The 27,748-nt window shown below is 38.4% G+C and overlaps 1 protein-coding gene across 13 annotated transcripts in view; it reads left to right on the top strand.

Annotated features, from left to right (window-relative positions):
* Positions 1–27,748, top strand: part of FOXP1 (forkhead box P1) — a 612,918-nt gene that overhangs the window by 331,359 nt on the left and 253,811 nt on the right. The window contains exon 1 of one of the 13 annotated variants that reach the window (XM_060766361.2): positions 10,486–10,509. The exons of 11 other annotated variants lie outside the window; for them this stretch is intronic. The gene's annotated coding sequence lies outside the window, so the exon portion shown is untranslated. Of the gene's footprint in view, positions 1–10,485; positions 10,510–10,663; positions 10,755–27,748 lie in introns of those variants that run through there. One more of the 13 variants, XM_060766362.2, reaches the window with a different exon arrangement.

The raw sequence follows: 27,748 nt of genomic DNA, 5'->3' as shown, positions 1-27,748 counted from the left end.
AACACAATGGCTTATAAATGTAGAACATGGATCCCTTAATTGATCAAGGCAGTGAAACATTTGAGTACATGACCAAAACAATGGTGGAGAAAATAAACTGAATACGGATTAGTGTCCATTTTAGAACCATTCTCTTGTGATGAGGATACTAAAGATGCTATTCTTTACTTTCTCCATTGTACAATCTTATCCAACACATTTCATTTGTAAAGTGAGGGGACTATTACGTTCCAGACCTCAGATTATTGAGAATGAGTCCTCAGAAACTCACTGTGTTAAATTGGCAAACATTCTTGAATAAAATAGCTTGGGTGCATTTTGATGTGGATTCCATAAATTAAGGGTAGATTCTGAGGAGGTAATTGAGCCATGCATCTGTCTATTATTGATGGATGAGTTTCAGTTTGCTCAACCAGATGGTGTGAACAAGTTGCTTGATCTATATAAAGGTATAAGGTTTCATTTTGTATTCTGCTTTTAGTGATCCCAAGCAAGGAATTTGCCACGTTCACAAGCAGTCACACCATGGGTCAGCAGTTTTAAGCTATTCACCACATTCTTTATCCTATTCCTAGTTAATCACTCCTGTTACAGTCCCATTCTGTGATATGGGGAGTTAGGATCTCCCCCCCCCCAATGTGTGATACTTTAAACGTGTTTACATTAAATGACATTTTCCATTTCATTACCTAATTTCCTTCATTTATAGAGAAGCTTAGGTAATAAAATTTCAGGAGATCCTTGGAGGAACCTATCTTTTTGCCTTTTCTCTATTTTGGGGGAAGAATGTGATACATGATGCCTTCCTCCTGCCTTTCAAAACTTGATATTTCATCTACCAATAGATTCAAACTTCAAGAAGAGGTTCTATTTCACCATTAGGAAAAAAATCTTCACTGTAAGACCTGTTTGCTAGTGCAACAAACGATATCAGAGGGCTCCCTTTCTTTGGAGATCTTTAAAAACAGTGGGTGGGTATCTCTCAGGAGTGCCTTTGTTGTGTATTTTGGCATGAATGGGTTGGACTAGATGGCCCCTGAGATATCTTCAACTCAACAATGCTATGATTCTGTATAGTTTTAGAGTATGGGCTAAGTACTGATGGCCACAGTAGCACTGTGGGTTAAACCACTAAGCTGCAGAACTTACTGACTGGGACAGGGTGAGCTCCCATCATTAGCCCAGCTTCTGCTAACCTAGCAGTTTGAAAACATGCGAATGGGACTAGATCAATAAGTACCGCTTCTGCAGGATGGTAACGGCGCTTCATGCAGTCATGCTGGCCACGTGACCTTGGAGGTTTTCTACAGATAACACTGTCTCTTTGGCTTAGAAATGGAGATGAGCACCACCCCCACCCCACAGAGTCGGAATCAAGTAGACTTAATGTTGAGGGGAAACCTTTACTGATGCCAAATATTACATTCTTCTGGTGTTATTTAATCTGATGATAGTGTGTTACTTTAAAAGAAAAGAAAATACCAGACATCTATTATGGCTCAGAATTATTAACATGGCCATTTCAAACACAATAGATAATGATATAAAACTGGATTAACTTGACCTGGTAATAAAAATGGGAATCTATCTATATTTGAGGTGTCCAGAAGTCCTCTTTTTCTTATGTGTATCATGTCCTTTTGTTGTAATGCCAAAATTAGGTAGCTGTCAAATTAACCACCCATGTAAACTTCACATTGTTGCCAGTGTATAAATGCATAATGATGGTGGTGGTGGTGATGATGATAATACATCCAATATAGTTAAAAGAAAAGAAAGTTTTCAAATTGTGTTTGAGGGAAGGGGCAACAACAGGTAATCAGAATTGTCACTACTGAAAATGCCCATGTAGTTCGAATCACACACATATACTGGAGTTAAAAGCTTAATCCTACTAGTATTCAGGGCTCACATGGATGTAATGTCTCTCCTCTTCCCTCCACCATTAAAGAAACAACCTTATCTGTTTTGCACCACAGGAAAAATTGCTGGGGAGCACAGGTATTTCACACAGACAGAACCCTTAATACATTTTCTGTGATCAAAAAATCTCTGATGTTGAATTGATTACTTTGGGTTTGTGTTCTTTTTGCAGTGGAAGGATTTCTCTTTTTACTGATAATATAATGTTAAAAATCTTGCTGTTATACCTGCCATGCTTCTGCCAGGCAAGCAACGTCATTACACTTTCTGCGCCGAATCCACCCAGGCAAATAGGAATATTGGCATAGACTCAGTGAAAAGTTGCTTGTGATGCGTGGCTTAACAAATCACCTAAGAGACAGACTTACCTCATTGTTAGTAGTGTGAAAACCATGGCCCTTGTTAGATCACAAGAATTGCATTTACATTTACATTTACATTCTGGAACAGTTCTAAGCATTTAGCATAGATTTGTGTTGGAAATTAGATTTTTGAACTTCATTTTAACATATACATATCGTTGTTATTTTCATGGAACAAAACAGACCTGTTTTCATGTTTGACATACTGTGCTTACACTGCTTTAAAACTATGAAAACAATGATACATTGTTATTGTGAACAAAACATACCCATATGAAAAGATCTAAAACATATGTATGAGAACATGTTTTACTGAAACAAGCCCTTGACAACATTCAAAGAATGATGGAGTTCAATTAAATTCTGTTAAATGCAGTCACATTCTGGGGGGAAAAAACATCCTGTTTGGAGTTTGGAAAGTAAATGTTTTCCTGTAGGTTTTGAATGTACTCATAGTTGTACAACGGTTCACAATATGTATCAAGTGTTTTAACTTTCCTCTATGCATTTCCATTATTAAAATATTCATTTTAAAACAGTTTGAAAACATAGTTGTATCAGATAAAGAAACCCGCTTTATTTCATATTTCAGTAGCACTGCTTTACATTATCACATCAGTTTTAATTCTGGTTTACAAACAATAAATAACATCTCACTTCAGCATACAAATTAGTACAAAACATACTGTCTTACTTTAAATATTTTGAGATTTTTTTAAAAAAAATGTGCTTACTAGCCTTGTTCATTTTCTGTTTAGAGCAACACAGCTGAGCACTGCATATTTAGAGTTGATTGTGGTAAACTGTAGAGGTGATGCAGATATCATGTTGTTTGAGAAATGTGGATCATACTCTTGATCTCACTTCCATTGTTAGGTGTGCTGCTCAGCTCTGCTTGCAAACATCCTTCTGCTTGAATAATCATCTGAAGCCATGGTGTTTCTTCTTACCCTCACTTTCTCACACATAGGCCTCATGATTGCAGGATTATTCCTCCCTTTCTCTCATTCTACTTAACACACAATTATTTTAAGTTATGTAATGAAGGAGGTGTGTGCCAAGTTTTGTCCAGATCCATCAAACCATGTTGGAACCTTTGTGGTACAAACCAATAAACCAAAATACCTATCTTGACTTTTATATATAGAGAGATAGATCTGATGGGCATCCCCTGGGCAATGTCCTTGCAGACAGCCAATTCTCTCACACCAGAAGCGACTATTTAAGAGGCCTGCTTAAATAGACAAAATAACTTTCAAAGCACATTCATCAGACCAGGCTTTACAGGCAGGCAGTACCACAAAACCTACTGTCTGCACATGTGTGTTGTGCTGGGGGGGGGGGGGGGAGGGACTTTGTGAAGAGGACATCTCACCTGTAATGAACTACTTTGAGGCTGCCAAGCTGTCTTTCACAAAGGCTGTTGATGAGCTGTCAGGCTGTAATAACTTTTGGTCACTACAGAGCAAGCTGGATTTGCAGAGGCAACATGCAGGTGAAAGGTTCTGTATTCCATTATCGGCCTCCTAAGCTGCCTTATGCCACTCACAAAAGCTATCTGTTTGCACATTTGTCATATTTGGTATCTTGAACTACAGCAAGGAAGCTGGAAATCACTTTGCATAACTTCTTGTAAAGCAGTAAACTAATGATACGCAACATAATAACGCAAGTTAATGAACTTTTATTCTTTCATGTTTAAAAGCATTGTTCCGTTTTAGAAAAAAAAGAGTAATGGTAATAAATATTTGGGTCAGAATTTTTCACCTGTAAGTAGCAACCTGGATAGGCAATGTTTATTTTTAACCCTTGTAAAAATATTCAGGTACTCTTAATTTGTGATTTATGAAAATATTCATTCAACTTTAGGTACTGATATTTTAATGGGGAGGTGAAAAAATAACCCTCTTTTTTAATCAGTTAAGATAATTACACATTTACATGTTTAAAGATGCTCTCTATTTTTTTAAAATGAAATGTCCCATTTTGTTTTTCTAATGCAATTGCTGTGTACGTGTTTTCCAAAGAATTCAGTATTTACAAAATACTCCACCCTATGTTGTTAATATCAATTTTTACGGATGGAGATGATCATCCTGTGAATTAATGGATTTTTATTTAAAACTAGTTTGGGGACCTGGCGGTGCACAGGTTATTTGATAAAGGCAGTGTTTGTGCTCATGTTCAGTCTAGATTCATTATCAGCTGGCTTCAGTGCGTGTGGGCGAACTACAACTTCTATATGCAAGTCCCATCATCCATGGTCCATCCTCCTCCAAATCGCACCAGGATGTAGAGTGGGTCATGGGGGAGGGGTCCGTGTGCCAAGTTTGATCCTGATCCATCATTATTGTGGGTTGCAGTGGTCTGTGGGAGCTGAAGTGATTGAAAGTACTGCAGATCCCATCATCAGTGGTCCGTACTCCCCCAAACCACACCAGGAAGTAAAATGGGCCATGAGGGTTATGTGTACCAAATTTGGTCCAGATACGTTATTTGTGGGTGTTGCAGTGGCCTGTGGAAGTGGGAGCCAATCAGAAAGCTGCCACATACATACATACAGATAAATAGGTAGGTAAGTAGATAGATAGATAGATAGATAGATAGATGTGCAGCTGTTTGTAGTTTGCTGCAAAAGTGAGTTCCAACCAAGAAATAATCTTAGTTTTATTTTTATTTTTAACTCAGAAGGTATAAAAGTTGTTCAGCTACCTAAATAAAGAATGTATCTCAGTACAGTATTTGTTTAAAAGCCATCTTCACTGTTTGTATTATGGCTCCTCTTAAATGTACTTGTTTGTTATTTTATATTTGCTCAGGGAATGTTTTCATAGTCTTAACCTACATAAGCCATGCAGTTTGAATTCTGCAGTTCCCTAAGCACTGTGATTCTAAGGCAGTAAAGAAGTAGCAAATCACATATACAAGAGAAAGTTTACATGTAGATTTCCTATCCGTTTTCTCATGCTTTAGCGCTGTGGTCAGCATTGCCATAATGCTATGGTTAAAAGAAGCAATACAATCTATGAAGCATTTCCCATTAGGTAGACACCATGTCTTTAAATTATGGCAATTTCTTAAGATTTTAAAGCAAAATGAGCTCTTAGGAGTGTGATTAATAGCTAGGAAAGAGGATAACACTGGGTCATCAGTGGCACTCCATTACAAAAAAAGGTTGAACTAATAAAAGCATCCATCTATTTGACCAATAAAATATTTGAATGATATGCTTGTAGTTTTTATCATGCATTTCTTACTTACTTTGTACTGAATAAACTGTGATTTTACATGCTGGAAAAAAGACTGCAGAAGACGATGTTGAGTGGCTATTCGGAGATGTCTTAATGCTGAAATAAGAGACTTTACATGCTCCACTTTGCCCTGGATTTCACATTTTGAATTTGAGCTTTATGATTTCAAACACCTCTCAGAGAATACAAACATTGTATTGTCGAAGGCTTTGATGGCTCAGAGGCTCAGAGGTAGTGAGGATGCTTGAGGATGCTTGCCATAGATGCAGGCGAAACGTCAGGAGAAATGCCTCTAGAACTTGGCCTATAGCCCGAAAAAACCCACAAGAACCTAGTACAAACATTCTTTCTAAATATTGTTTTGCGTATTAAAATGTTTTTGTGTGGCTGAGATTCCTGTGATAGAAAAGTACTGTGGATGTTGAGAAGTATATACTTTGTTATATAGAACAAAAAGACACCCATGTGTTTTGTGCAGAAATGTGTCCTTTACTCTGGCTCTCTGACACAGGAAGCATATAAAAATAACTTGCCCAGATTTTCCAGGTTGAAACATGTTATTTAACAGAATTATAAAGCTACATCAATTTTTATTGCAGTGGCCTGATATATGACTTAAAACACCAGTGTTGCTTCCAGATGACTTAACCTGCATTGAGGACCTTCCTTTGATGAAGGGTGTGTTTACTAATGTTTACTATCCAAGTTAGAGAACCATGAACCCAAGGGGGTTCATTAGAACCTTCTTGTTCTACTAATCCAAAGGTTACAGGGCCACGTGAGGACTCTACTTTGCTTACAGACTGCAGATGTGTGTGTACATATACGCTCATTCAAACCACATTAAAAGAGTTACATGTTAGGCAGGGGGAAGGGTCATGATTGAGCATGGGGAGTCAACTGAATTTCTGCTTGAGAATATCATATAGAAATCTTGCCTCTGGTCTAAGATTAAAATTTCTTCCTTAAAACCAGGAGTTTAAGGTTTCGAAACAAAACATTGGCCCTTTTTCTTTTCTCACATTCCTTTGTGATCAGCATTTTTTTAAAAACAAAAAACAAAACATAGTGCACCAATTTCTGAACGTTGAGAAAAACATCATGTTGAACCCGTGAATCTTATCCACAATCTGATTAGACTGGACCACAGATTTCAGAATATCAGACTCTGAGGTCTATTTCGTAAGTACCGTATACATTTTTGGAATAAATAATAATAATAATAATAATAGTAATAATAATAATAACAATAATAATAATAAAACTTTATTTGTATCCCGCTACCATCTCCCCAAGGGACTCGGTGCGGCCCACAATACATCAGCAAAAAACGACAACAGTAATAGAAAACAATAAAATAAAACTCATAAACAAAAAATAGGCAGTAAACATCAACAATAACACAATAGCATTTAAAAACCTATGGCTGGGCCAAATGTAATAACTAAAAATTTAAAAATAATGCTGAGCAAGACCAGGTGAAATATAACTAGGATAGAATTTCGGAAAAGAATGGGGCATACAGACAGTCCTAGATCACTGAAAAAGTGCAATTAGGGACATATTGCTGGGAGTTTCCTTATTCTGGGAAGGCACACTGGAACAACCACTTTTTTTGGTTCTACTCTTGCTGATCTAGTACAAAGACAGAGGACTTTCACCTAGTTCTAGATCCTTGGAATATTAACAAATTTATAGAGAAGGTTTTGATTAGTTATTTAGTCAGATGTTTTCTCCCTTCAATCTTCATTATCTAGTTCATCTTGAGCAATTTCAAAGATGCTCATTTCTATATTAATACTGCCAATTTCTGTCCTTAACAGCACATATACTGTATATTTGTTCAGCTACAGATTTCTTCTTTTAGTACCAGGATTTGGACTTTATGATTTCTTAATTTCCATACACCATAAGTATTATATGAGGGTTGTACCTGTAGTTGTTGAAATTAATATTGTAATGTTCCTTATACACAAAGTTAGGTTGCAAATACCTTACTCAGATTTCATGACATATTTTTATTCATGATATATTTATTTCTATCTCAATGGAAGCAAATCACCTTTTAAAGTATTTGAATGTTCCAAGTAGGCACTGGTAGAAACTATATGTGACACCTTGATCTAAATTAAGTCACCCTGAATAGTGGAAATAAGTAGGTTCAAAGATCAATCACAATATAAGCAGCAGGAATAAGATACAACCTTCCTTCAGCTTTGAGCATCCCCCACCCCCAATATTTTTATTGTTTCTGGTCATGGACTCCACATGAACAAAGGAGGGAGGAGTACCTTTAAGGTGGTTTTTGTGCTAAGAGCAGAGGCTTTTCCCTGCTGTCTTTGATGTTGTAGATTGAAACTTCTCTGTGTCCATTTTGTACCAGTCATACACTTGTAAATGTTTTATACAGTAGAGTCTCGCTTATTCAACATAAATGGGACGGCAGATTGTTGGATAAGCAAAAATGTTGGGTAAGCGAAAATGTTGGATAATGAGGGATTAAGGAAAAGCCTATTAAATATACAAATTAAGCACCAAAACATAATGTTTTACAACAAATCGACAGAAAAAGCAGTTCAATACACGGTATCATTATGTAGTATTTACTGTATTTATGAATTTAGCACCAAAACATTGCAATGTATTGAAACAACAGTGGATCTGGGCGGGAGGCAGACTGTGTTGCATAATACAGAATGTTGGATGAGCAGAGGTTGGATAAGTGATAATCTACTGTGACTTTTATGTATGATACATGGACAAGCCACTGTCAACTTTTAGTTTGGCCTTCAGTGACATATCATGATCATTATTTTGCTACATCAATTGGGCTCAGTATGTTGTAGAACAGGGGTCTCCAAACTAAGGCCCATGGGGCAGTTAAGGCCTTCCAATGTCCTTTGTCCTCTCCCTGCCCTAAACTTTAGTCCAGGCATAGGCAAACTTTTATGCCTTGGGGCCGCATTCTAGGCTTGACTGAGAGAACCAGGCCAGGAGGGAAGGTGGCTGGGCATGTGATGGGTGGGAAGAACCCCAGAGGGTGGGGCAGGCCCCGGGTCATACTCAGGCTGCTCAACCCATCCTTATGCCAGGAGGAAAACGAGACATGTGGTGACTGCCCCAGTCCTCCCCCCCCCCCGATCTTTGGACAGTCTTCTCGGCATTATACCAGGAGGGAGGGCAAACCATGCGACTTCCATCTTCCGGGCCTTAGTTTGCCCATGCCTTCTTTAGACCCAGGGTAGCCCTAAGTCTGAAATGACTTGAAGGCACACGACAATCCTAATTAGCTTGATTATCTTATCAGCGAAAAGCAGGCCCTCACTTCCCTTTCAAATGCTGGTAAGTTTATGTTGGTTAAAGTTGTTTTTAATTTTAAATATTGAATTGTTTTTTTTAATGTTTTTTGTACTAATAAGTTCCATGCAGTGAGGATAGGATTTTGTTCATATTTTTTTCAAACTATAGTCTGGGCCTACAACAGTCTGAGGGACTGCTGAAAAAGTTTGAGGATCTCTGTTGTAGAAGGTCTTCTTTCCTCATCCATTAAGCCCAGTTCCAACCCTTGTGATTGTTTTCAAATGTATCATGGGTCTCCATTGAGTCCACTACTCTAGTGATTAAGAGTTAGTTTAGAGCAGTGTTTCTCAAACTGTGCTTCTCCTGGTGTTTTGGACTTCAGTTCCCATAAATCCCAGCCAGTTTATCTGCTGTTAGGAATTATGGGAACCAAAGTCCAAACACACATCTGGAAAGCACAGTTTTAGAAACTTCCAGATAGCTCTTGAGTCTTATTAAAGTACAAAGCCCAGGATTTTGTAGGATGATACAGTCATGATGTCTAAAGTGGAATTGCAGTGCTGAATTGCGTTGTGTGAAAGGATACTAGAACACAATACTCCATTTTTACAGAGAAGGACTAGAAATTACCTCCAATTCCCAAATCTTTCAGCCCATTAATTTGTACCTGATCTGATAATCACAGGTTATGTTGAACATCTACTGATGTCCAAAAATGCTATGCTCATAAGATGACAGATGGGGGAGAGGTATACAGAATCATAGAATCAAAGAGTTGGAAGAGACCCTGTGGGCCATCCAGTCCAAACCCCTGCCAAGAAGCAGGAAAATCACATTCAAAGTGCCCCAGCCTCTGATTAAAAGCCTCCAAAGCAGGAGCTTTCACCACACTCTGGGGCAGAGAGTTCTAATTCATAGCCATTAGCACTTTATTTTAACAAACTTATGGGCAAACAAACTATTTAAAATGGTGCTTATCTTCCTAAAGAATGTATGTGATGCCTTTCTGTAGGAAGAAAAGCACCACCAGTTACTATGCATTTGTTTCTGGCTCCTCCTGCCTTTCTATGCTTTTAAAGTCTTTTTGGGGGTGGAGGTAGAAATTAAAAGAATGTATTTTGATCTCCCCCTATTAGTGTGATGGTAACTTGTTTAGAAGCAGCCTGGCACTTTACTTTCTAAACTAGTGGCCCCGGTCCCCAACTGGTCTGATTTCATGGTAGTCAGCAGCTGATGCATGTAACATGCAACCTTCCTGCTCCCTCTAAATGTCAGGCGGATGACTGTTTGTTTGTCTTGACCTCTCCCCAGCTGTTTACACTGCAATGCGTTTGCTTCAACCTTGATTCCCTGAGAAATGGCCCCTTTCTCCTCCCTCCTCTGTTTACAGTTGTCCTGCCCTGAGTGTCACCTATGAAATCTGTTGATTATTCCACCTGGTTAATGTTAAATTGCTCTTGCAAGAAGATGTGTTTGTTCATAAACACAAATGCCAGGGCTCTTGTTTACTGTACCCATGGCAGCAATCAGTTATTAAACAAATATTGCTTTGTTTGCGGGTGTGAGCAGCAGTTTAGCCTGCAAGGTCTGGGGGAAAAAAACTTTAAAAGCTAGTGTTTTGATAAAGAAGAAAAGGGGAGCTTGTCCCTGGAATGTGGCTGAAACTTACTTAGGTTTGTTTTTCTTATCTTTAACTTTGGATGAAGGGGCTACAAAGATTAGCAAGTTGTTTGGTTTTTTTCCAGGAGATTTCCTTAGTGTAATGATATCTACCCAGTTGTTTGCTTTTTTCAGAGGGGACAGAGCACTCCTGCAAAACGGCTAGCACAGTAGTAGAACATCTGATGGCTAGAAAATTCTGTTTGGATCAAGCCAGGATTTTAAATGTCTAAGACAAAAGGATAGGGCTATGAACAAGGTAATCATTAAAAAACCTCTTGTTTTGGATCATACGTAGTGATTATATGTTCGTGAATTTGTTTGTGCCTGTGTGTTTTGTGTGCGTGCATGAAGTATTTGTGTGAAAGGGCGCATGCTTCTTTTAACAAGCTGTTGTTTGTCATTTGTAAAGTTAGAAAAGGAGAAGAGTTGTTTGTTTTAGGGGCGAACTCATGCATGAGAAATAATAATAATTGAACGTGTAATTTAATGATGCCTTTTGATTAGTTGTGCCACTCTTTGTCATACATTTTATGCAGTAATTTCAAATTCAAGACTGTGTTTACCTCTTTGAATATTATTTACTGCCATATTTCTCTCTTAACTGCTAGGAAAATAATACTAGGAGTTAATATTTGTGTATTGCTTTGGGGAAATAATCCAGAGGCATGTGCAAGTATGTGGGGGGCTTGTGGGTTTTTTCGTGCTATATGGCCATGTTCTAGAGGCATGCCTCTAGAGCATGGCCATATAGCCCGAAAAAACCCACAAGAACCTAGTGATTCCAGCCATGAAAGCCTTCGACAATACATATGTGGGGGGGCTTTACATCCCTCTTAGCCTCTCTCCCCAAATCTTGTACTCTTCCTTTATTTCAGTGGGGCAGTTAACAATCTTAAAAGGTGTGTAATTTGAATTTCATATAGTATTAAAGTTTTAAGTCCTAAGAAAACTGCAAAGTGGGCTATTTTTAAAAGAGAAAATGAACAATAGCTTTTGAAGTTTAATGTAGAGTTGTGTAACTTTATGGGGAGAACTGCTATTAATGTTGAAAGAAAATGAAATATGAGTGGAGAAAGATTTTTAAAACGACCCGATTAAATTATTGACCTGCTCGTCACTCATGCAAGCAGACAAGAAAACATTTACAAAATGCTCAAGAGATGGTATTCGCTAGCACACCATAATGACCTGAAACATATTGTTCATTGTGATTGCTGGAGCAGTCATGGGGCTTGAGGTGAATCGGAAGGCACTTGAAGTATGTGGCCTAAGCAGGCAGTCATTAATTGACTGGGATCGCCATAATGAATAAGTTCCTCTTTCACCATCAGACAATAGGGAGGGGTGGGGGGGGCACTGAATGAGAAACTAAACTATGTAATGTCATAGCTTGACGAAGCACCACTTGACCATGGAGATAATTATTATCGGGCAGACCACTGGAACGTAGGAAGCTGCCTTATACTGTGCCAGGCTATTAGTCGGGATTGCTCAGTATAGTTGAAAATGAATGTCAATATCTCTTCATGATTTCCTTTTTTAATTTTTTTCCGTCTTACATTAACAACATTCAATATAAACAGTATACAAAATAATTTGCCTTTTACAACCACTTAGACGCACCACCCAAGCCTGAACAAGCATCATTTCCTTCACCATAAATATATAAATAAACAAATGTCATATCCAGAATTCCTGTCCAGTGAGGTTGTATTGTTTTCCTTTGTCACTCTCTAAAATGTATTTAATGGAAACTGACAAATATGAATCCAATTTTGATCTTTTAATTTCCCCTCTAAGGACCTTCATTTCTATTGATAATTTGTCATTTAAAGCTACATTCCATACCTCCCCATATCATACTTCCAGCATGAGATCGGTTACTATCTTCCAGTTCCTTACAATTATAAGCCTCACCAATATAAGTAGAGTAATCACCAATTCTTTCTTTTCCGTTTCTAAATTCAACTTTTGGCATCAATTAGTAATGCTATCCTAGCATCCAGGGCAATGATTATTCCTATAATATTACCAATTTCCTTAAATAATGTTATTGCAAAAAAATTTCAGCTGGAAACATTTCCACCATAAATGAAAACATGTCCCTTTATGCATGCCGCATCTCCAGCAGTAGCTACTGTGCTTCTTATCAATCTGGTGTAATTTAACTGGCGTGGTATACCATCTCCATATGACTTTCTACACCTATTCTTTTAATCTTATCAACAGATTCTTAACCACTCTCCACTTTAGTACACTTTTTCAGTCAAGATACATTAATGGTCCTATATCTCCTTCCCATGTTTTTTCTAACAACTTCAGTCCTATTTCCTCACCTACTAAACTGGGCATGGGTGAACTTTGGCCCTCTGGGTGTTTTGAACTTCAACCCCACAATTTCTAACAGTCTACTGATACCTCTATTAAACCATTGCATATTTTCACAATTGACCCTTTTCCAGATATTTCTTGCTTTTTAAGTTTACATTGGCCTTCCTCTGTTGGTGATCCGGAAACTCAAGGTGGTACAAAATGCAGCTGCTCGGCTTCTTGCGGGAATTCCGATGAGATGCCACATAACACCAATCTTACTACAGCTGCATTGGTTACCAATTGAGCACCGGATCACTTTCAAAGTGATGGTACTCACCTTTAAGGCCTTGCATGGTCTGGGGCCGATGTATCTGAGGGACCACCTCACCCCTACCAACCCCAGAGATCCCTCCGTTCTGAGGACCAAGATCTATTGGAAATTCCCAGTGTCAAGACCTTGCGTCTAACAGCAACCAGACGCAGAGCCTTGGCACAGCAGTGGCACCATTACTCTGGAATACTCTGCCACCTGAAGTCCATGCCTTGCGGGACTTACCAGCTTTCCGCAGGGCATGTAAGACATACCTATTTCGACAGGCTTTTAATGTTTGATACTGCTGCTTTTAAATTTTGTTAGATTTTAGCCATTCTTGTAAGCCGCTCTGAGCCCTAAATAAATAAATAAATAAATAATTTCTTCCTGATTATTTAATTGTCTGCATTGGGGTTTTTCACCTAACCAGTCCTTTTTCCATTTATATATCTTCTGTCTTTCAAACCAATTAAAAAAAAAACCTTGTTACTCCAACTTACCAAATTTACCCTTCAAAGTATTGTCGAAGGCTTTCATGGCTGGAATTACTGGGTTGTTGTAGCTTTTTTGGGCTCTATGGCCATGTTCTAGAGCAGGGGTCCTCAAACTAAGGCCCGGGGGCCGGATGCGGCCCTCCAAGGTCATTTACCTGGCCCTCGCTCAGGGCTAACCTAAGACTGAAATGACTTGAAAGCACAAAATAACAACAACAATCCTATCTCATCAGACAAAAATGGCCCACACTTTCCATTGAAATACTAATAAGTTTATATTTGTTAAAATTGTTCTTAATTTTCATTATTGTATTGTTTTAAAATGTTTTTGCACTACAAATAAGATATGTGCAGTGTGCATTGGAATTCATTCATTTTTTTTTTTGAATTATAATCCGGCCCACCAACAGTTTGAGAGACTGTGACCTGGCCCTCTATTTAAAAAGTTTGAGGACCCCTGTTCTAGAGGCATTCTCTCCTGACATTTTGCCTGCATCTATGGCAAGCATCTTCAGAGGTAGTGAGGTCTGTTGGAACTAGGAAAATGGGTTTATATATCTGTGGAAAGACCAGGGTGGGACAAAGGACTACTGGAGCTAGTTGTGAATGTTTCAACTGACCACCTTGATTAGCATTTGATAGCCTGGAAGTGCCTTCAAATTTTGTATCCGTTCCTTCCAATAAAGAGCAGTTTCTGCTTCAACTATTTTTTATTTTAACTTTCACTCTCACATCTTCCAGGAAACTCTCCAATAAAACTATTGGGGTTAGGGGAGAAACTCCTGGTCATATCTTATTTTTTCAGCTAACCATATACCTAGAACATCCTTAGTCAGGTTATTCTTACACCCCTTAATTAGTTTACCTATTTTTGCCATCATTTGCCTTCAAGAACCCACTAGATTAACTTAGGTTCTGAGAGCAGTCTAAATACTTCCTTTATTATATGCGCCCGATAGTAAGTTTTTAACTCTGATATTCCCAATGCCCCTAATTTCTGAGGAATGTGCAATACCATAAACAGCTTGTTAGCCTAGATCTTTTTGTTCCTTTGCAAAACTCAATGATTATTTTCTGTCATTTTTTAAGATCAACATCTGGTAATTGAATGGGTAACATATTACAAAGAAAGTTGAATTTAGATAATACTTTGATTTTAAAAATGGCAATTCTGCCAAACCATAAAATACTTTTTTTTTATATTTCCGTCAGCTTTCTTGAATTTCCCTGAATAGTCTTTCAAAATTTATTTTTTTTAACTCAATGGTTCATGGATACCGTGACTCCCAAGTACCTAATATTGCTTTTAATGTTAACCTTAAATTGATCCATTATTTTCTCTTTATCCTTTCCTTCCAGGGTTATCAATACTTCTATTTTCAATACCTCCATTTTGTCAATACCTCCATTTTCTTCCAATTAATTTTTAAACCTATTACTCTTTTGAACTGTTTTAAATGTATTTTTATCCAATCTAGTGTCATATCTGGATTCCTAGCTGTCAAAAGCGTATCATCTGCAAATAGGCTGATTTTTATTTTGTTGTCCACACCCACTCCTTGTGTCTTCTCATCTTTCCTAATTGCAAAGGCTAATAATTCCATTACTAATATAAATAGTACAGGGGAAAGAGGGAAACCCTGCTTTACTCCTTACATAATACTAAAAGGTTTGGTACCCAAATCGTTAATCATAACTTCTGTCCTATTTTCTGAATATATTTAGTCTCTTACATGTTGGGAACCCTCTTCAAAACCATATTTCTTTATCAGGGATTTGAACACTGTTCATCCCACAGAATAGAAGGCTTTATATATATCCAATGCAATAATGCCTACCTAAGCTTTCTCACTTTTGGCATTCTCTACGATGTTTATGAATCAGATCAAATAAGACATTTGCCTTCCCTTAACAAACCCACATTGGGTTTTGGGTTGATATAATCCTGGGCAAAAAAAAAAAAAACCTATTTGCCAAAATCGCTGAGAAAATGTTGGTGTCTTGATTAATTAGGAAGATGGGATGGTATGAGTCTACTAATAATTTTTTCTTTACCTGGTCTAGAGATTAATATTATCCTGGTATATTTTCATTAGTTAGGTTTAGGATTTCCCCTCAATATTTTATTAAACAACCTCTATAATTCAGGTACTAGAAATTTTGTGTAATTTTTGTAAATTTCTGCTGGAATTCCATCTCTTGTAGAGACTTGCCGTTCTTTAATTTGTTAATCATATCTCTAATTTTCTTCTGTGATATTGGTTTCTTCATTTCCTTACTATGTGTCTCACTTAATTTCTTATCTAAATTATGCTCCAAATATTTATTCAACTCGGCTATATCCACTTCTTTACTTCTATACATGTTAGAATAGAAATTGCTTTAATTTTATCTTGTCATGATTTCAGGAGGGATTTTTTCAATTCCTATGTGGGACTGCAGGGGATAGATAGAAGTTGGGATATTCTGCCTACAAGGCATGAGCTCTCAGCCTTTTCTGGTAAATGCAAATATAGGTGCAAACAAATTAGACTGCAATGTTATGCATGCTTATCTTAGCGACTATTGAAAAAGTTAGATGTATTTTTCAGGAACAGTTATAAAAATAATCTTGTCAATATCATGACAAATGTTTGAATTAATATTTTCTTCAGTTTTTCAAAAGATGCTTTCAAGAAGTAAAGGCCAAAGTTCTGGAAGTGTTTATATATCCTATAGCTTTGTCTCTATAGCTAAATCTTCTGATGATACCTGTAGCTGGATGTGCTGTGACAGGTGTTGCAGAGAAGGTCTGTACAGATGATATCCTTGCAGCACATTCAGATTCTGAGAAAATTAGCTATGCAGGTACCCCTGTTTTCTGGTCACACAGAAATGGCTGTGCTGAGTGGTCGATGCTTTGAGTTTTGGTAAGCATTTTGGTTGTTGCATGGTTGGAACAGAATTTCACCTTTGCAGTGACCAAAAAGTGAGTTGTAATAGTCAAGTTTGACTTGTATGTGCACGGGCTTTCAAATTGCCTGTCAAGTTATGGCAAACCCATAACTTTTATATGGTTTTCTTAGACAAAAAAAAAAGTTTAGATATGGTTTTGCCAGTTTGCTCCAAAATATTTCCTGTGGCACCTGGTATTGATTCACCTTCTCCCACCCCATCCAGGGGTCTGCTGACTTTAGGCATTTAAGTGGCTAGATCTAACTTCCCCCATTCCAATTCAGGACAGGATACCAGCCAGCAATTTATTTGTTTACAGCATTAGAGAAACATATTTCAGCTGTTTCTCCATGGATTTTTTTTAGTATCATTGGAAAAATTTAGTGTCATTCACGGTTTTGATCTATGTATTTGTGTGGATGAATGCTTACGTGTGTATCTCTGCATGGCTGTCATTCATCAAGCACATGGCTGTCATTCATCACGCACAGAGACTGAATAATGTCTTGGTGTAAGGGAAGAGTTGGTTAGGAGTTGGTGTGAGTAAAGTAAATGCAAAGTGGGAGATGACAATAAAAATCAGAAAGGAACAATAGGGTAGAGGGAAATAACTTTCTCTAGAAGCGCAAGAATGCTGTCAGCAGCCCATTGCAGCCTATCTACTGCTTATTCACAATACATGGTTGGACAGTGTGATCTGTGAAAGGAATATTTGCTTTTATTGTTGGCTTACAAGGGGCTTTGATTGTTACGGCCTACTGCTTTATTCTCTCTAATATGTTAAGATAATATAAGAAAACAATTGCATTGTTTCTTAGGATATTTAATGTATCACATGACATCACTCTTAGAGATTTGCTATAGAGTGCAATGAAATCACAGCCAGTTCTGTGTCTCTGATGATCATATTTTTATGCAAATGTGAACATGTGTGTAACATGTGAACACACACCTAAAGCTTGTAATGTGTGAAATTACATTGAGAGAGAGTTCAATCACACACACACAGAGACAGAAGGGGGGATAAAAGAGAGAGAGAGAAAAATAAAAGCTTTGGAATATTGTTGCATATATTGGTATCAATAAGGAGAATAAAGTCTTCTCCATCTTGATAATGATGGGCCCTTAGCTTTGAGAGATGCAGTCTTATCTAGAAAGACATTGTTTCTATTCTGGTGATGTGCCTGATTAATAATTAGTATAGCAATTAATGACTGGAGTAGCAAGTCATTAAAAAGGAGGCAGAGAAGGGCAGTCAGGAGAACATTGGTAGTTCTGCATGTTTGCTCAGTGAGGGTGGTGTGGGTGTGGAGTAATGAATGGAAGGTGGATGGGAGGTGGTCCTGAACAGATGGTTGGTTTGTTAATTTGGTATGTCAGCGGCTCAGACGTATTTCAGGTTTAGTATCAGTTAAAAGATAATCATATTGAGGTTTTATAACTTCCTTACAACTTCTGCTCTAGATACATATTGAAAGATTTCTCTAACCTATCTTCAGTTCTTTTAGTGGTGGAAAAGGCTATAATAAAGAGGTGAGGTTCCCCTGTGGAAAGTAATTTCTAGACAATGTTCAGCTGATAAGAGATGAGGAACTCTGTTTAGGTAAATACATAATCACTCTGGTTTCTATTGTCAACATAGAATCATAGAGTTGAAAGACACCACATGGACCATCCAGTCCAACCCTCTATCATACAGGAAAAGCACAATCAACACATATGCGTGGTTATTTAAGTTTTTGTATTTCCAATAGAGGAGCCATACAACAAGAGACGCTAAGGAACCTGCCACTACACCATTACAGTAGTCTCATGCCACTTTAACCATCATTATGTCAACATATAAAATTATAGGATATGTAGTTTGATGACATACTCTTCTGGTAAAGGGTTCTAGTGCTGTAGTTCAGGCTCATCAGACTAGAGGTCTCATGATTACAAAGCTATGGCTGTTAAAAATGATATCTCTTTCAGGATATTTCTGTAATTTTTTTGTGAACTATTATTTATTTATTTATTTATTTGGTATGCTTGTATACCGCTAATATCTCAGCCTGTGCGGCGACTCATTGCGGTTTACAACATGTTAAAATATACAATGTTAAAAAATACAAATTCACTTAAGCATATAAAAATTAAAATTAAGAATACATACAAAAAACATACGCAGTATTGGGCCACCAATACAGATCGGGACATCTCATAGTTAAAATCGTCATCCAATTCGTTGTCTTGATTGCTAATCCATGGTCAGATAAAACATCGCGACGAAGGTCAATTGAAGACTTGCTCAAACATCCAGGTTTTTAGTTTTTTCCTAAATGCCATTAGCGAGGTCGCTGATCTTAATTCAGTGGGGAGGGCATTCCAAAGCCGGGGGGCCACCGCAGAAAAGGCCCTATCTCTCGTTCCCACGAGCCGCACCTGTGAAGCAGGTGGGATGGAGAGAAGGGCTTCTCCTGAAGATCTAAGGGTCCTGGTGGGCTGATAGGCCGAGATACGTTCGGATAGGTATGTAGGGCCAGAACCGTTTAGGGCTTTAAAGGTCAAAACCAGCACTTTGAATTGGGCTCGGTAGCTAATCGGTAGCCAGTGAAGCTGGTACAGCAGAGGAGTTGTGTGCTCCCTGCGCCCAGCCCCTGTTAATACCATGGCTGCCGCCCGTTGGACTAGTTGGAGCTTCCGGGCCGTCTTCAAAGGCAACCCCACGTAGAGAGCGTTGCAGTAATCAAGACGGGATGTAACCAGAGCGTGGACTACCGTGGCCAAGTCAGACTTCCCAAGGTACGGTCGCAGTTGGCGCACGAGTCTTAACTGTGCGAATGCTCCCCTGGTCACCGCCGAAACCTGGGGCTCCAGGCTCAGCGATGAGTCCAGGATCACACCCAAACTGCGAACCTGTGTCTTCAGGGGGAGTGCGACCCCGTCTAACACAGGCTGTAACCCTATACCCTGTTCGGCCTTGCGACTGACCAGGAGCACCTCTGTCTTGTCTGGATTCAATTTCAATTTGTTCGCCCCCATCCAGACCGTCACAGCGGCCAAGCACCGGTTCAGGACCTCGACAGCCTCCTTAGTAGCGGGTGGGAAGGAGTGACAGAGCTGGACATCATCTGCGTACAGATGACACCGCACCCCGAAACTCCGGATGATCTCGCCCAGCGGCTTCATGTAGATGTTGAACAACATGGGAGACAGTATTGAACCCTGAGGAACCCCACAAAACAAAGGTTGTGGGGTAGAACAGGAGTCCCCCAGTGACACCTTCTGAGACCGACCCTCGAGGAATGACCGGAGCCACTGCAGAGCAGTACCTCCGAGACCCATTCCCGCGAGGCGTCCCAGAAGGATACCGTGGTCGACGGTATCGAAGGCCGCTGAGAGGTCGAGTAGCACCAACAGGGACACACTCCCCCTGTCGAGCTCCCGACGGAGATCATCCACTAAGGCGACCAAGGCTGTCTCGGTACCATTAGTTAGAACATTAGTTAGAACATTATCATGGAAACATGATAGCTATTAAAATTTATTCTATATTATTAGTTCTTTATAATAAGGGTTTAACCTCCTTATTGATGTCCCCATTTGTACAGTTAACAGCAACCCCAAGTGTTGCTACACCCCTAAGTCTATGGAATATCACAAACATAGAAGTTGTTTTCCCTTTTCTGTTACTCTGCTGTGCTTAACATTGACTTGGCTGTACTGCACAGTCACAGAATTATTCCTTCTTTAGGAAATGTTATTCATTCTCTGTCATCTACTTCCCCATCTTCATTTCTGGCACACAGATAATCCCTAACAGTGAAATCAGCATTGTGCTTCATGTGTGTGTGGCTCTCCTTGGAATTTCTTTGTAGCAACTTTTTCTGCAGCCTCATTAATAATTTCACATCCAAGCTGTTGATTAGAACATAGCCTTAACTGGGTTTCCTTCCAGTTTTATATATCTGCCGATTTTTCCAAATGAGTGTTGTCAGTTTTCTTTGCATGAGAGTCATCCTTTACTGATCCTTCCTGCTTTGTATTTCTATTAAATACAAACTTGTTGTCTTTCATAAAGGTACTGACAACATTGCCCCACCCTGGTAATTATGTTTTGACCTTAATTGAAGTCTTCATTGTTGACAACACAGCAACCTAATGTAATAGATCTCCTACATGCATCATTCTTGCTGATCCTTCTACCTGTAATTTCCTTTAAAGCATTTTGAATGTGCCATCTTTTCCATTTCTGGTTCCTCTTGGACTCTATTTTGTCTTCACATCCTTTCTCTTTTATATTCTACATGAAAAGTGAGCTAATCCAGATTTCTGTGTGCTAGCATTATTCTCTGTTATTCATAACCTTTTGAAATAGTCAGTAGACTTGTGCACAGATTCATTTTTGTTGTTTGCCTTCAGCTTGTTTGGCTGGTTTGAAAGCCTGTAATGGCATGGGCTCTGCCACCATTTTTTTTTTACTAGCCAAAACAGAACAGTGGTTGTTGAAAACCGGCTGCTTTCTGTTTCTTTTGGTTACACTTTGAGTGCAGGAAGGGAGGTAGCTGCTAGATGGGAAAGGATCCCAGGAAGCAAGGTTTCTTAAGCCCTTTCTTTAAACCCAGTTCTCCTCTAAAGACAGAAGGGAAAGGATTACAGAAAGAGTGGCATTTTAACTCTGATGCTTTTAAGACAGGTCTTCATGAAGGTAAACTATGCTTAAAATGATGGGAAGAGGAGCCTGGGAAGTCCCTTCATTGTCGCCAATGGGCTGGATAGAAAATGAACCTTTCGGCTTCTCGGATAAAAAAAACTGATTTCTATCCTTCCAAATTCAGGAGGTTCCCAAAAACAGATAGGGACCCCTACTGAAATCCGGGACACTGAAATGGATCGGCGTTTACCCAAATTGCACAAGCCTAATAGCCAGTTAGGAAACCCTGTGAGGAAGAATAAAATTCTTTTCACTACTTTCTTGAACTCAAATGCCTTGAAGTGCTTTGGAAAACCTTCCTGTGCAGAAAAAAAAACATGTTTTGTGTAAAAGAACACACTTTCTGTTCAGAAAATAAGTTTCTACAAAGATGTTTGTTCTTTGCACATCCACATCTTTCTATGCAGAAATGTCCTCCAGAATACTGATGGGCATTCTATTAGACAAAGAAAACTGTATAGAAATCTTTATTTTCTCCCAGCAACTATAGAAATCTTTATTTTCTCCCTCACTGAGGACCAAATTAGAATAACTATTCACCTTTTTCATATGAGGATGAAGTGGGTAAAGGTTTACATCTCTAGGTTTAAGTATTAGTCTCTAAAGATTTTCTTATCTTCTCCATTGTTCGTTCTTCCTCCTTACAAACAACAGATGATAAATCCACTGGACTAGAAATCTTCTATTGTAGAATACCATTTGTGTCTTAAGTGCATTGGTTATTTAATAATAATAATACATTTTATTTATTACCTGCCTCTTGTGATGGTTTGAGTAAAGTCACAACAACTTCTGTTATAGAACTCCCAATATGCTGCTGATAATGTAATCTGTGTTGACCTACAAGTATATTTCTGGAAAACACCTTTGCAGAAGTATATGAAAAGCTTGACCTCTCAGTGAACATTGAGAAAACTCAAGTTCTTTACCAGGAGGCACCAACCAATCCCAATGCCATTTTTTTTGTTTTTGTCGTGTCAGGAGCGACCTGAGAAACTGCAAGTTCCTCCTGTTGTGATAATAAAGCTAAAAGATGTAACGCTAGAAAATGTTGACCATTTCTACTACCTAGACAGCACCTCTCCACAAAAGTCCACAGCACTGCAGAAGTACAATTCTGTCTGAGCTCTGCAAGTGCAATATTTTTTTCTAATGAAGAAGAGAGTGATTAAAGATTGGGACATTTGTAGAGATACCAAGATGCTTGTTTATAAAGCTATTGTTCTTCCAGTTCTGTTGTACGCCTGCAAAATACGGGCAGTCTACAAGTGTCACTCTCATCTTCTGGAATTATTCCATCAGCATTACCTTTCAAAAATCCTGCCAGTCTCTTGGGAGGACAGACAGACAAATGTTAGCATTCTGGAAGAAGGAAAGAGGCCACAGTTGAAGCTATGATTCTCTGCCTTCAACTTCGGTGAACTGGCCATGTTGTCTGAATGCCCAATCAACCTCTCCCAAAGCAGTTACTTTACTCTCAGCTGAAGTGCAGAAAATGGAATGTCAGTGGACAGGAAAAGAGATTTAAAGATGGGCCGAAAGCAAACAAAAAAAAAGTAGGTCTGGGGATAAACACTCAGAACTGGGAATCCATGGCTTTCAAACATTCTAACTGGAAGTCAGCTGTTACCAACAGTGCTCTGACTTTCAAAACGGCACAAACAAATGGTGAAAGGGAGTAACATACCAAGAGGAAGCCACATCCTGACTGTCTTCCATTTGGAAATGTATGTCCTCAATGTGAAAGACCATGCACATCCAAAATATGTCTCTACAGTCACTTATGGACCCACTTCCAAGACCCTACCCGTAGGAGACAATCATACTCAGCCATGAGTGATAGCCTAGGATGATGATTCTCAGCCTGTGGGTCCCCAAATGTTTTTGCCTTCAACACCTAGAAATCCTAACAGCTGGTATACTGGCTGGGATTTCTGGGAGTTATAGGCCAAAACACCTGGGGACCCACAAGTTGAGAACCACTGGTTTATGATATGATGATTATTTAAGCCTAAAGTGATAATTGCATATTCTAACTCCTAATATCTTTGGGTATCCCAGTTCTGGTTTGATGGAGTACCGTGTTTTTAGAATTTTCACAAAGGTTTTTTTTTTCTTTAAAAAAGGTATTTGTGCATAAAACAATGTTTTTACATGCAAACTCTTTCAAAACATGTCCTGAAATGCCCCCAAAAGGTATTGTAAAATATGCAAAAGTCTCATCATATCACCTATCAGGCAGAATGCCTTTTTATATGAAAATGAAATAACTGAAGATTTACATTACAAAACATTAATATATCAAACTGTAGAAGTCAGGAGTACTGACTCCTAAGTTTCAAGGACGCTAGTTGTCTTACATTTCAATGTCTGAGAAAAATTAGCAATTAAGTCTTATGCATTTTATTGTGTCTGAGCATCTTCAGTGACTCTCAAGATCTCAAAGCCATACTGCTATATACATCCATTGCCATTTGGGTCATAAAGAGATGAAAAAAGGGTGGTGTGCTATTATATATAATTAAGTATCAGACAAGCATAGTTGTATAGGGCAGATGCTAAAGCTACTAGTTAGAAGATTTGGGGGCAATTGTTACTTCAGATGAAAGCTTCTGATAAGAATGATAGGTTTTGGATTTGTTGGGAGAAATTGCAGAGAACTATGTGATCACAAGGAAATGTCTTTACTGCAATTGCACAAGGCGATATGTTAAACTCTTTTACAGGCTGAATTATATTAGATCTCTGTCTCTTTGTCTTTTTCACTCATAGTTTTTGTTTTTAACCTTTTCCTCCCCACTTCTCTACATCACTGAACAGTGCTTTCCCTATAGCCTGGAGGGCACAGGAGGTGACATGCCCCCTTGCTAAACAGATGCTGGTGCCAGTCTGTGGGTCAGTTACTAAGGATGCTCTTAGAGTACTGTGATTTGTTTCACTTCCCCTGGGAAGTTTAGCACATCACCTCTTCAATATGCTCAACCTTCTTTGACCCAAAGCTTGGGATGAGTCCAATTCCAACCCTGGAACTCCCAAAAGACTGCATGAGAAGCTACCTTGGTGTCACAGGGCTAGCCTGTAAATGCTCTGTTGATAATTCCATCCATTTCAAAGCCTCTTTCTCCCTAAGTAGTAAATGAAATTTCAGATTTCGGATATGTCTAGACATAGACAGTGTGTGATAAAGTTGATAATACATTAATCATTTTTAACAACAGGTAATATGCATAATTTATGGTGTTACAGTGCTATCTTTTTTGATATTTATGATGGATAATGCTCAGTTTTTGCCCTCATATTACTGCTTTAAATTATACCACAAGAAAATTAATGAGAAAGTAGATTTATGGGTTTCATTTGTTTGTCAATTTGGAAATTAATTGGGTGTTAATTTTAGCCGTCCCTCATCAGACCAGGTCTTTAGTATGTGTGCATTACTTTGCATTCATTGAAGCCTACCTCCCATTTACTGTGGGTCACTAGCTTTGCATACATTAAAATAGCCCTCAGGCTCATTCTCTTGATTACTTTTTGAGCTGCCATGCATTAGAAAATTTACGCCTTTCTGTTATAATTATGAAAATTCTGTATAGGAGGATGGTCCTGTGTAACAGCAAATATGCATTGTTCCTGGGCTTTGTGAGGTCTCATGTAGCAAAGTCCAATTACCATTATTTTTTTCCCTGTTTAGTGCTATAAAGTGATATTGCCAGTCTTTATTTTATGACCTAAAGCCTTTGAAATCGCAAATACTAATTTAAATTCATTAAATTAGCCTGTTAGCCCAAATGGAGAGTCACATTAAAAACAAAACAATTTTTTTTTTAGAATACCACGACCAAAGAGTTTCTCCTTGATTATTTTTCATGTCCATTTGCATTTTCTGCTTTCCTGCCGGATGCTTTTCTCATGATTTCCTTAGTATTACTTTAGTATGTACTGCCTGTCACAAAAAAACTGTCTTAGTAATAATAAGTATCACCTTAACGTATAGTGGAGCATGATGCTAATGCACATCCCCTAATTTGTTTCTTGTAGAAAACATGTAGTCCTCTTAATGAGATGTGGACTCTTGCTTGCTTACTTATTGAGAAAAGCTTTTAAAAATGTTATTTTACCAGTTAGTTACTCCAAAACTATTCATAATCATACATTTGTTGTTGTTCATTCGTTCAGTCGTCTCCGACTCTTCGTGACCTCATGGACCAGCCCACGCCAGAGTTCCCTGTCGGCCGTCACCACCCCCAGCTCCTTCAAGGTCATAGATAGATGTGTGGTACTCACTTGAGTGCATGTATGGGGTATGCATTTGTGGTCAGAACTCAGTGGCACAGTTCTTCTGGATTCCATTCATTCTGGAAGAAACCGCCTCTCTTCCCTTGTGGTGTAGCCCTTCCTTCACCCTATAAACTTGCTCTCAAGAGCTTAGAAGCCCTTTGAATTTTTTTTTTTTTAAAAACTCACCATGGAGTGCTGCAACAGGAGGAGGAAGAGGAAGAAAAGCCCATTTTCGCCAGCATTGAATCTTGTTCAGTGTGTTTATATTTCCTTAGTTATTGTAGAGCGGAATTAACTGTGGAAATTTTTTCAAATTCCGTCTTTTTTTTGTTTTGTTTTTTTGCTTTAGAGAAATGGGAAACAATTTAAAAATCCATCTTGGACAATATCAAGCTATGTTTTCTGATCTGATTAAACATACTACATTTATCTTGCTTTCCTGGCTGTTAAATAACATTCATGCTCTCTTTCCAGATTTTTTTTCAAACATTCCATTATCATTATGATCTGTTAAATAGAATTCCACGAATCTTTCCTGTATAAGTATGGAATTACATCAATGAGTGAAATTATGTATGTGCTCCTACATAGATTTCTTCAACTGATTCATTTTCATTTGAAATGGGATTTAAATGTTTGTGAAATAATTAAACGTTTCAGTTGTATGTACAGGTAATCTGCTCCAGTTACTTAATATGTATGTCCATAGTGGGGCATAAGCTGTGCCCAACTTGACTTGCCAGAAGATATAATGATATAATGTACATGATCATAGAAATGCACAATACAGGTTACTACACTGAGACACATACATTTTTTTCCATATCAGAGTGTAATGACTTGTTGGAAGGGAAGAGATAAATGCTCTCATAGGATAATTCATAGTTCTAAGACTATCTGATGTGGGAAAATCTGATGTGGGAGGGGAGCATATGCGAGGACTGATATTTTTTGAAAGGGAAAAATTGTTCTGTGCCTTGAGATCTTCTTTCATCCAAATGTGGTCTTGTGATTTTATTTAGATTAGAATCTAGTCTTTCTGACCTTAACATTGAATAATTCTGTTCTCTGTGGAGTATTCCTACATCCTTAAGATACCTGCTGAGTAATAGTTTTATATTTTGACTGGATGGTGCCACTTTACCAATCAAATAGACTATTACTGTCCTATGCTAGACAGAAGAATGGGGTGATCTGCTTCTTCACAGCACTTTGCAAAGTGGGTTGTGGTGACTGTTACCTTGGCTTATGAACTAGTCCTCTTGTTTTTAGTTTTTGTTTATTAAGAGATTTATGGCAGTTTAAAATAGCACTTTTAAACAGGTGAGTTAATTTAAATAAGCTGAAACATATTGAACAACAGATGTAAAAAAACACACCATATATAACATCTGTTGGTTGAAAGAATGAGGGCCAGAGACTTTGGTGAATAGCCATGTTTTAACTTGGCACCTAATGACATGAGTGTTGATGCCACTTGGCCTTTGGAGGCAGGGGAAGTATTCCTCATTTCTATTCCAAGGGGCTCTAAAGCTCCCTCTAACCATTAGGGGTGTGCAATTCGGTTAAATCCCATTCTGTTTTTGGTATCCAGATGTTGGTGGACCTCCAGATCCATTTTTTGAGAGCCTCGTGAATTCAGTTGGGGGGGGGGGGGAATCCATTTTTCGATTTGGCAACCAAAAGATCCGGCAATATTCGGCCCATTGATGACAACAGGGAACTTACGATGCTCCCCTTTCTGTCATTTTTAGGACATAAGTCTTAAGAAACTGTCCATTCTGGGATCCTTTCTCCTTATACCCTTCAATAAGACTGGAGTCAAAGGCATCAGACTTAAGAAACTACCCTTTCTGGGATCATTTGCCTTCAACACTCTTTCAATGAAGCTGAATTTAGGGAGGCACCCTTCTTAAACCTTTATTACAGTGAGAGCCACACTACCTGAAGGAGCATTTGCCCGTTCTTTAAAAAAGATATGAATTACCTACCTCATCATATGATGGTTTTAGAAATGGTAAGATGCATCCTCTACCCCACATTTGAAGCTTGCCTCATGTTAAGGGTACCATTGTGGCAGTTTCTTAAGCGTGCAGAAAGTAAACTTATTTATTGCTATTTTAATAATAAAAAAAAAGCCAAGCCACGCAGAGCTGCAAGAAGCACTGAGAATTTAGATAACCGATCTGTCTGTCTCAGAGGCCTGCTAGCAACAGAAAAAT

Source organism: Anolis sagrei, chromosome 2, assembly GCF_037176765.1.
Source record: "Anolis sagrei isolate rAnoSag1 chromosome 2, rAnoSag1.mat, whole genome shotgun sequence".
NCBI lineage: Eukaryota > Metazoa > Chordata > Lepidosauria > Squamata > Dactyloidae > Anolis > Anolis sagrei.
Note: the sequence above shows the minus strand (reverse complement) of the source record. Positions and strands in the feature narration are given on the sequence as shown.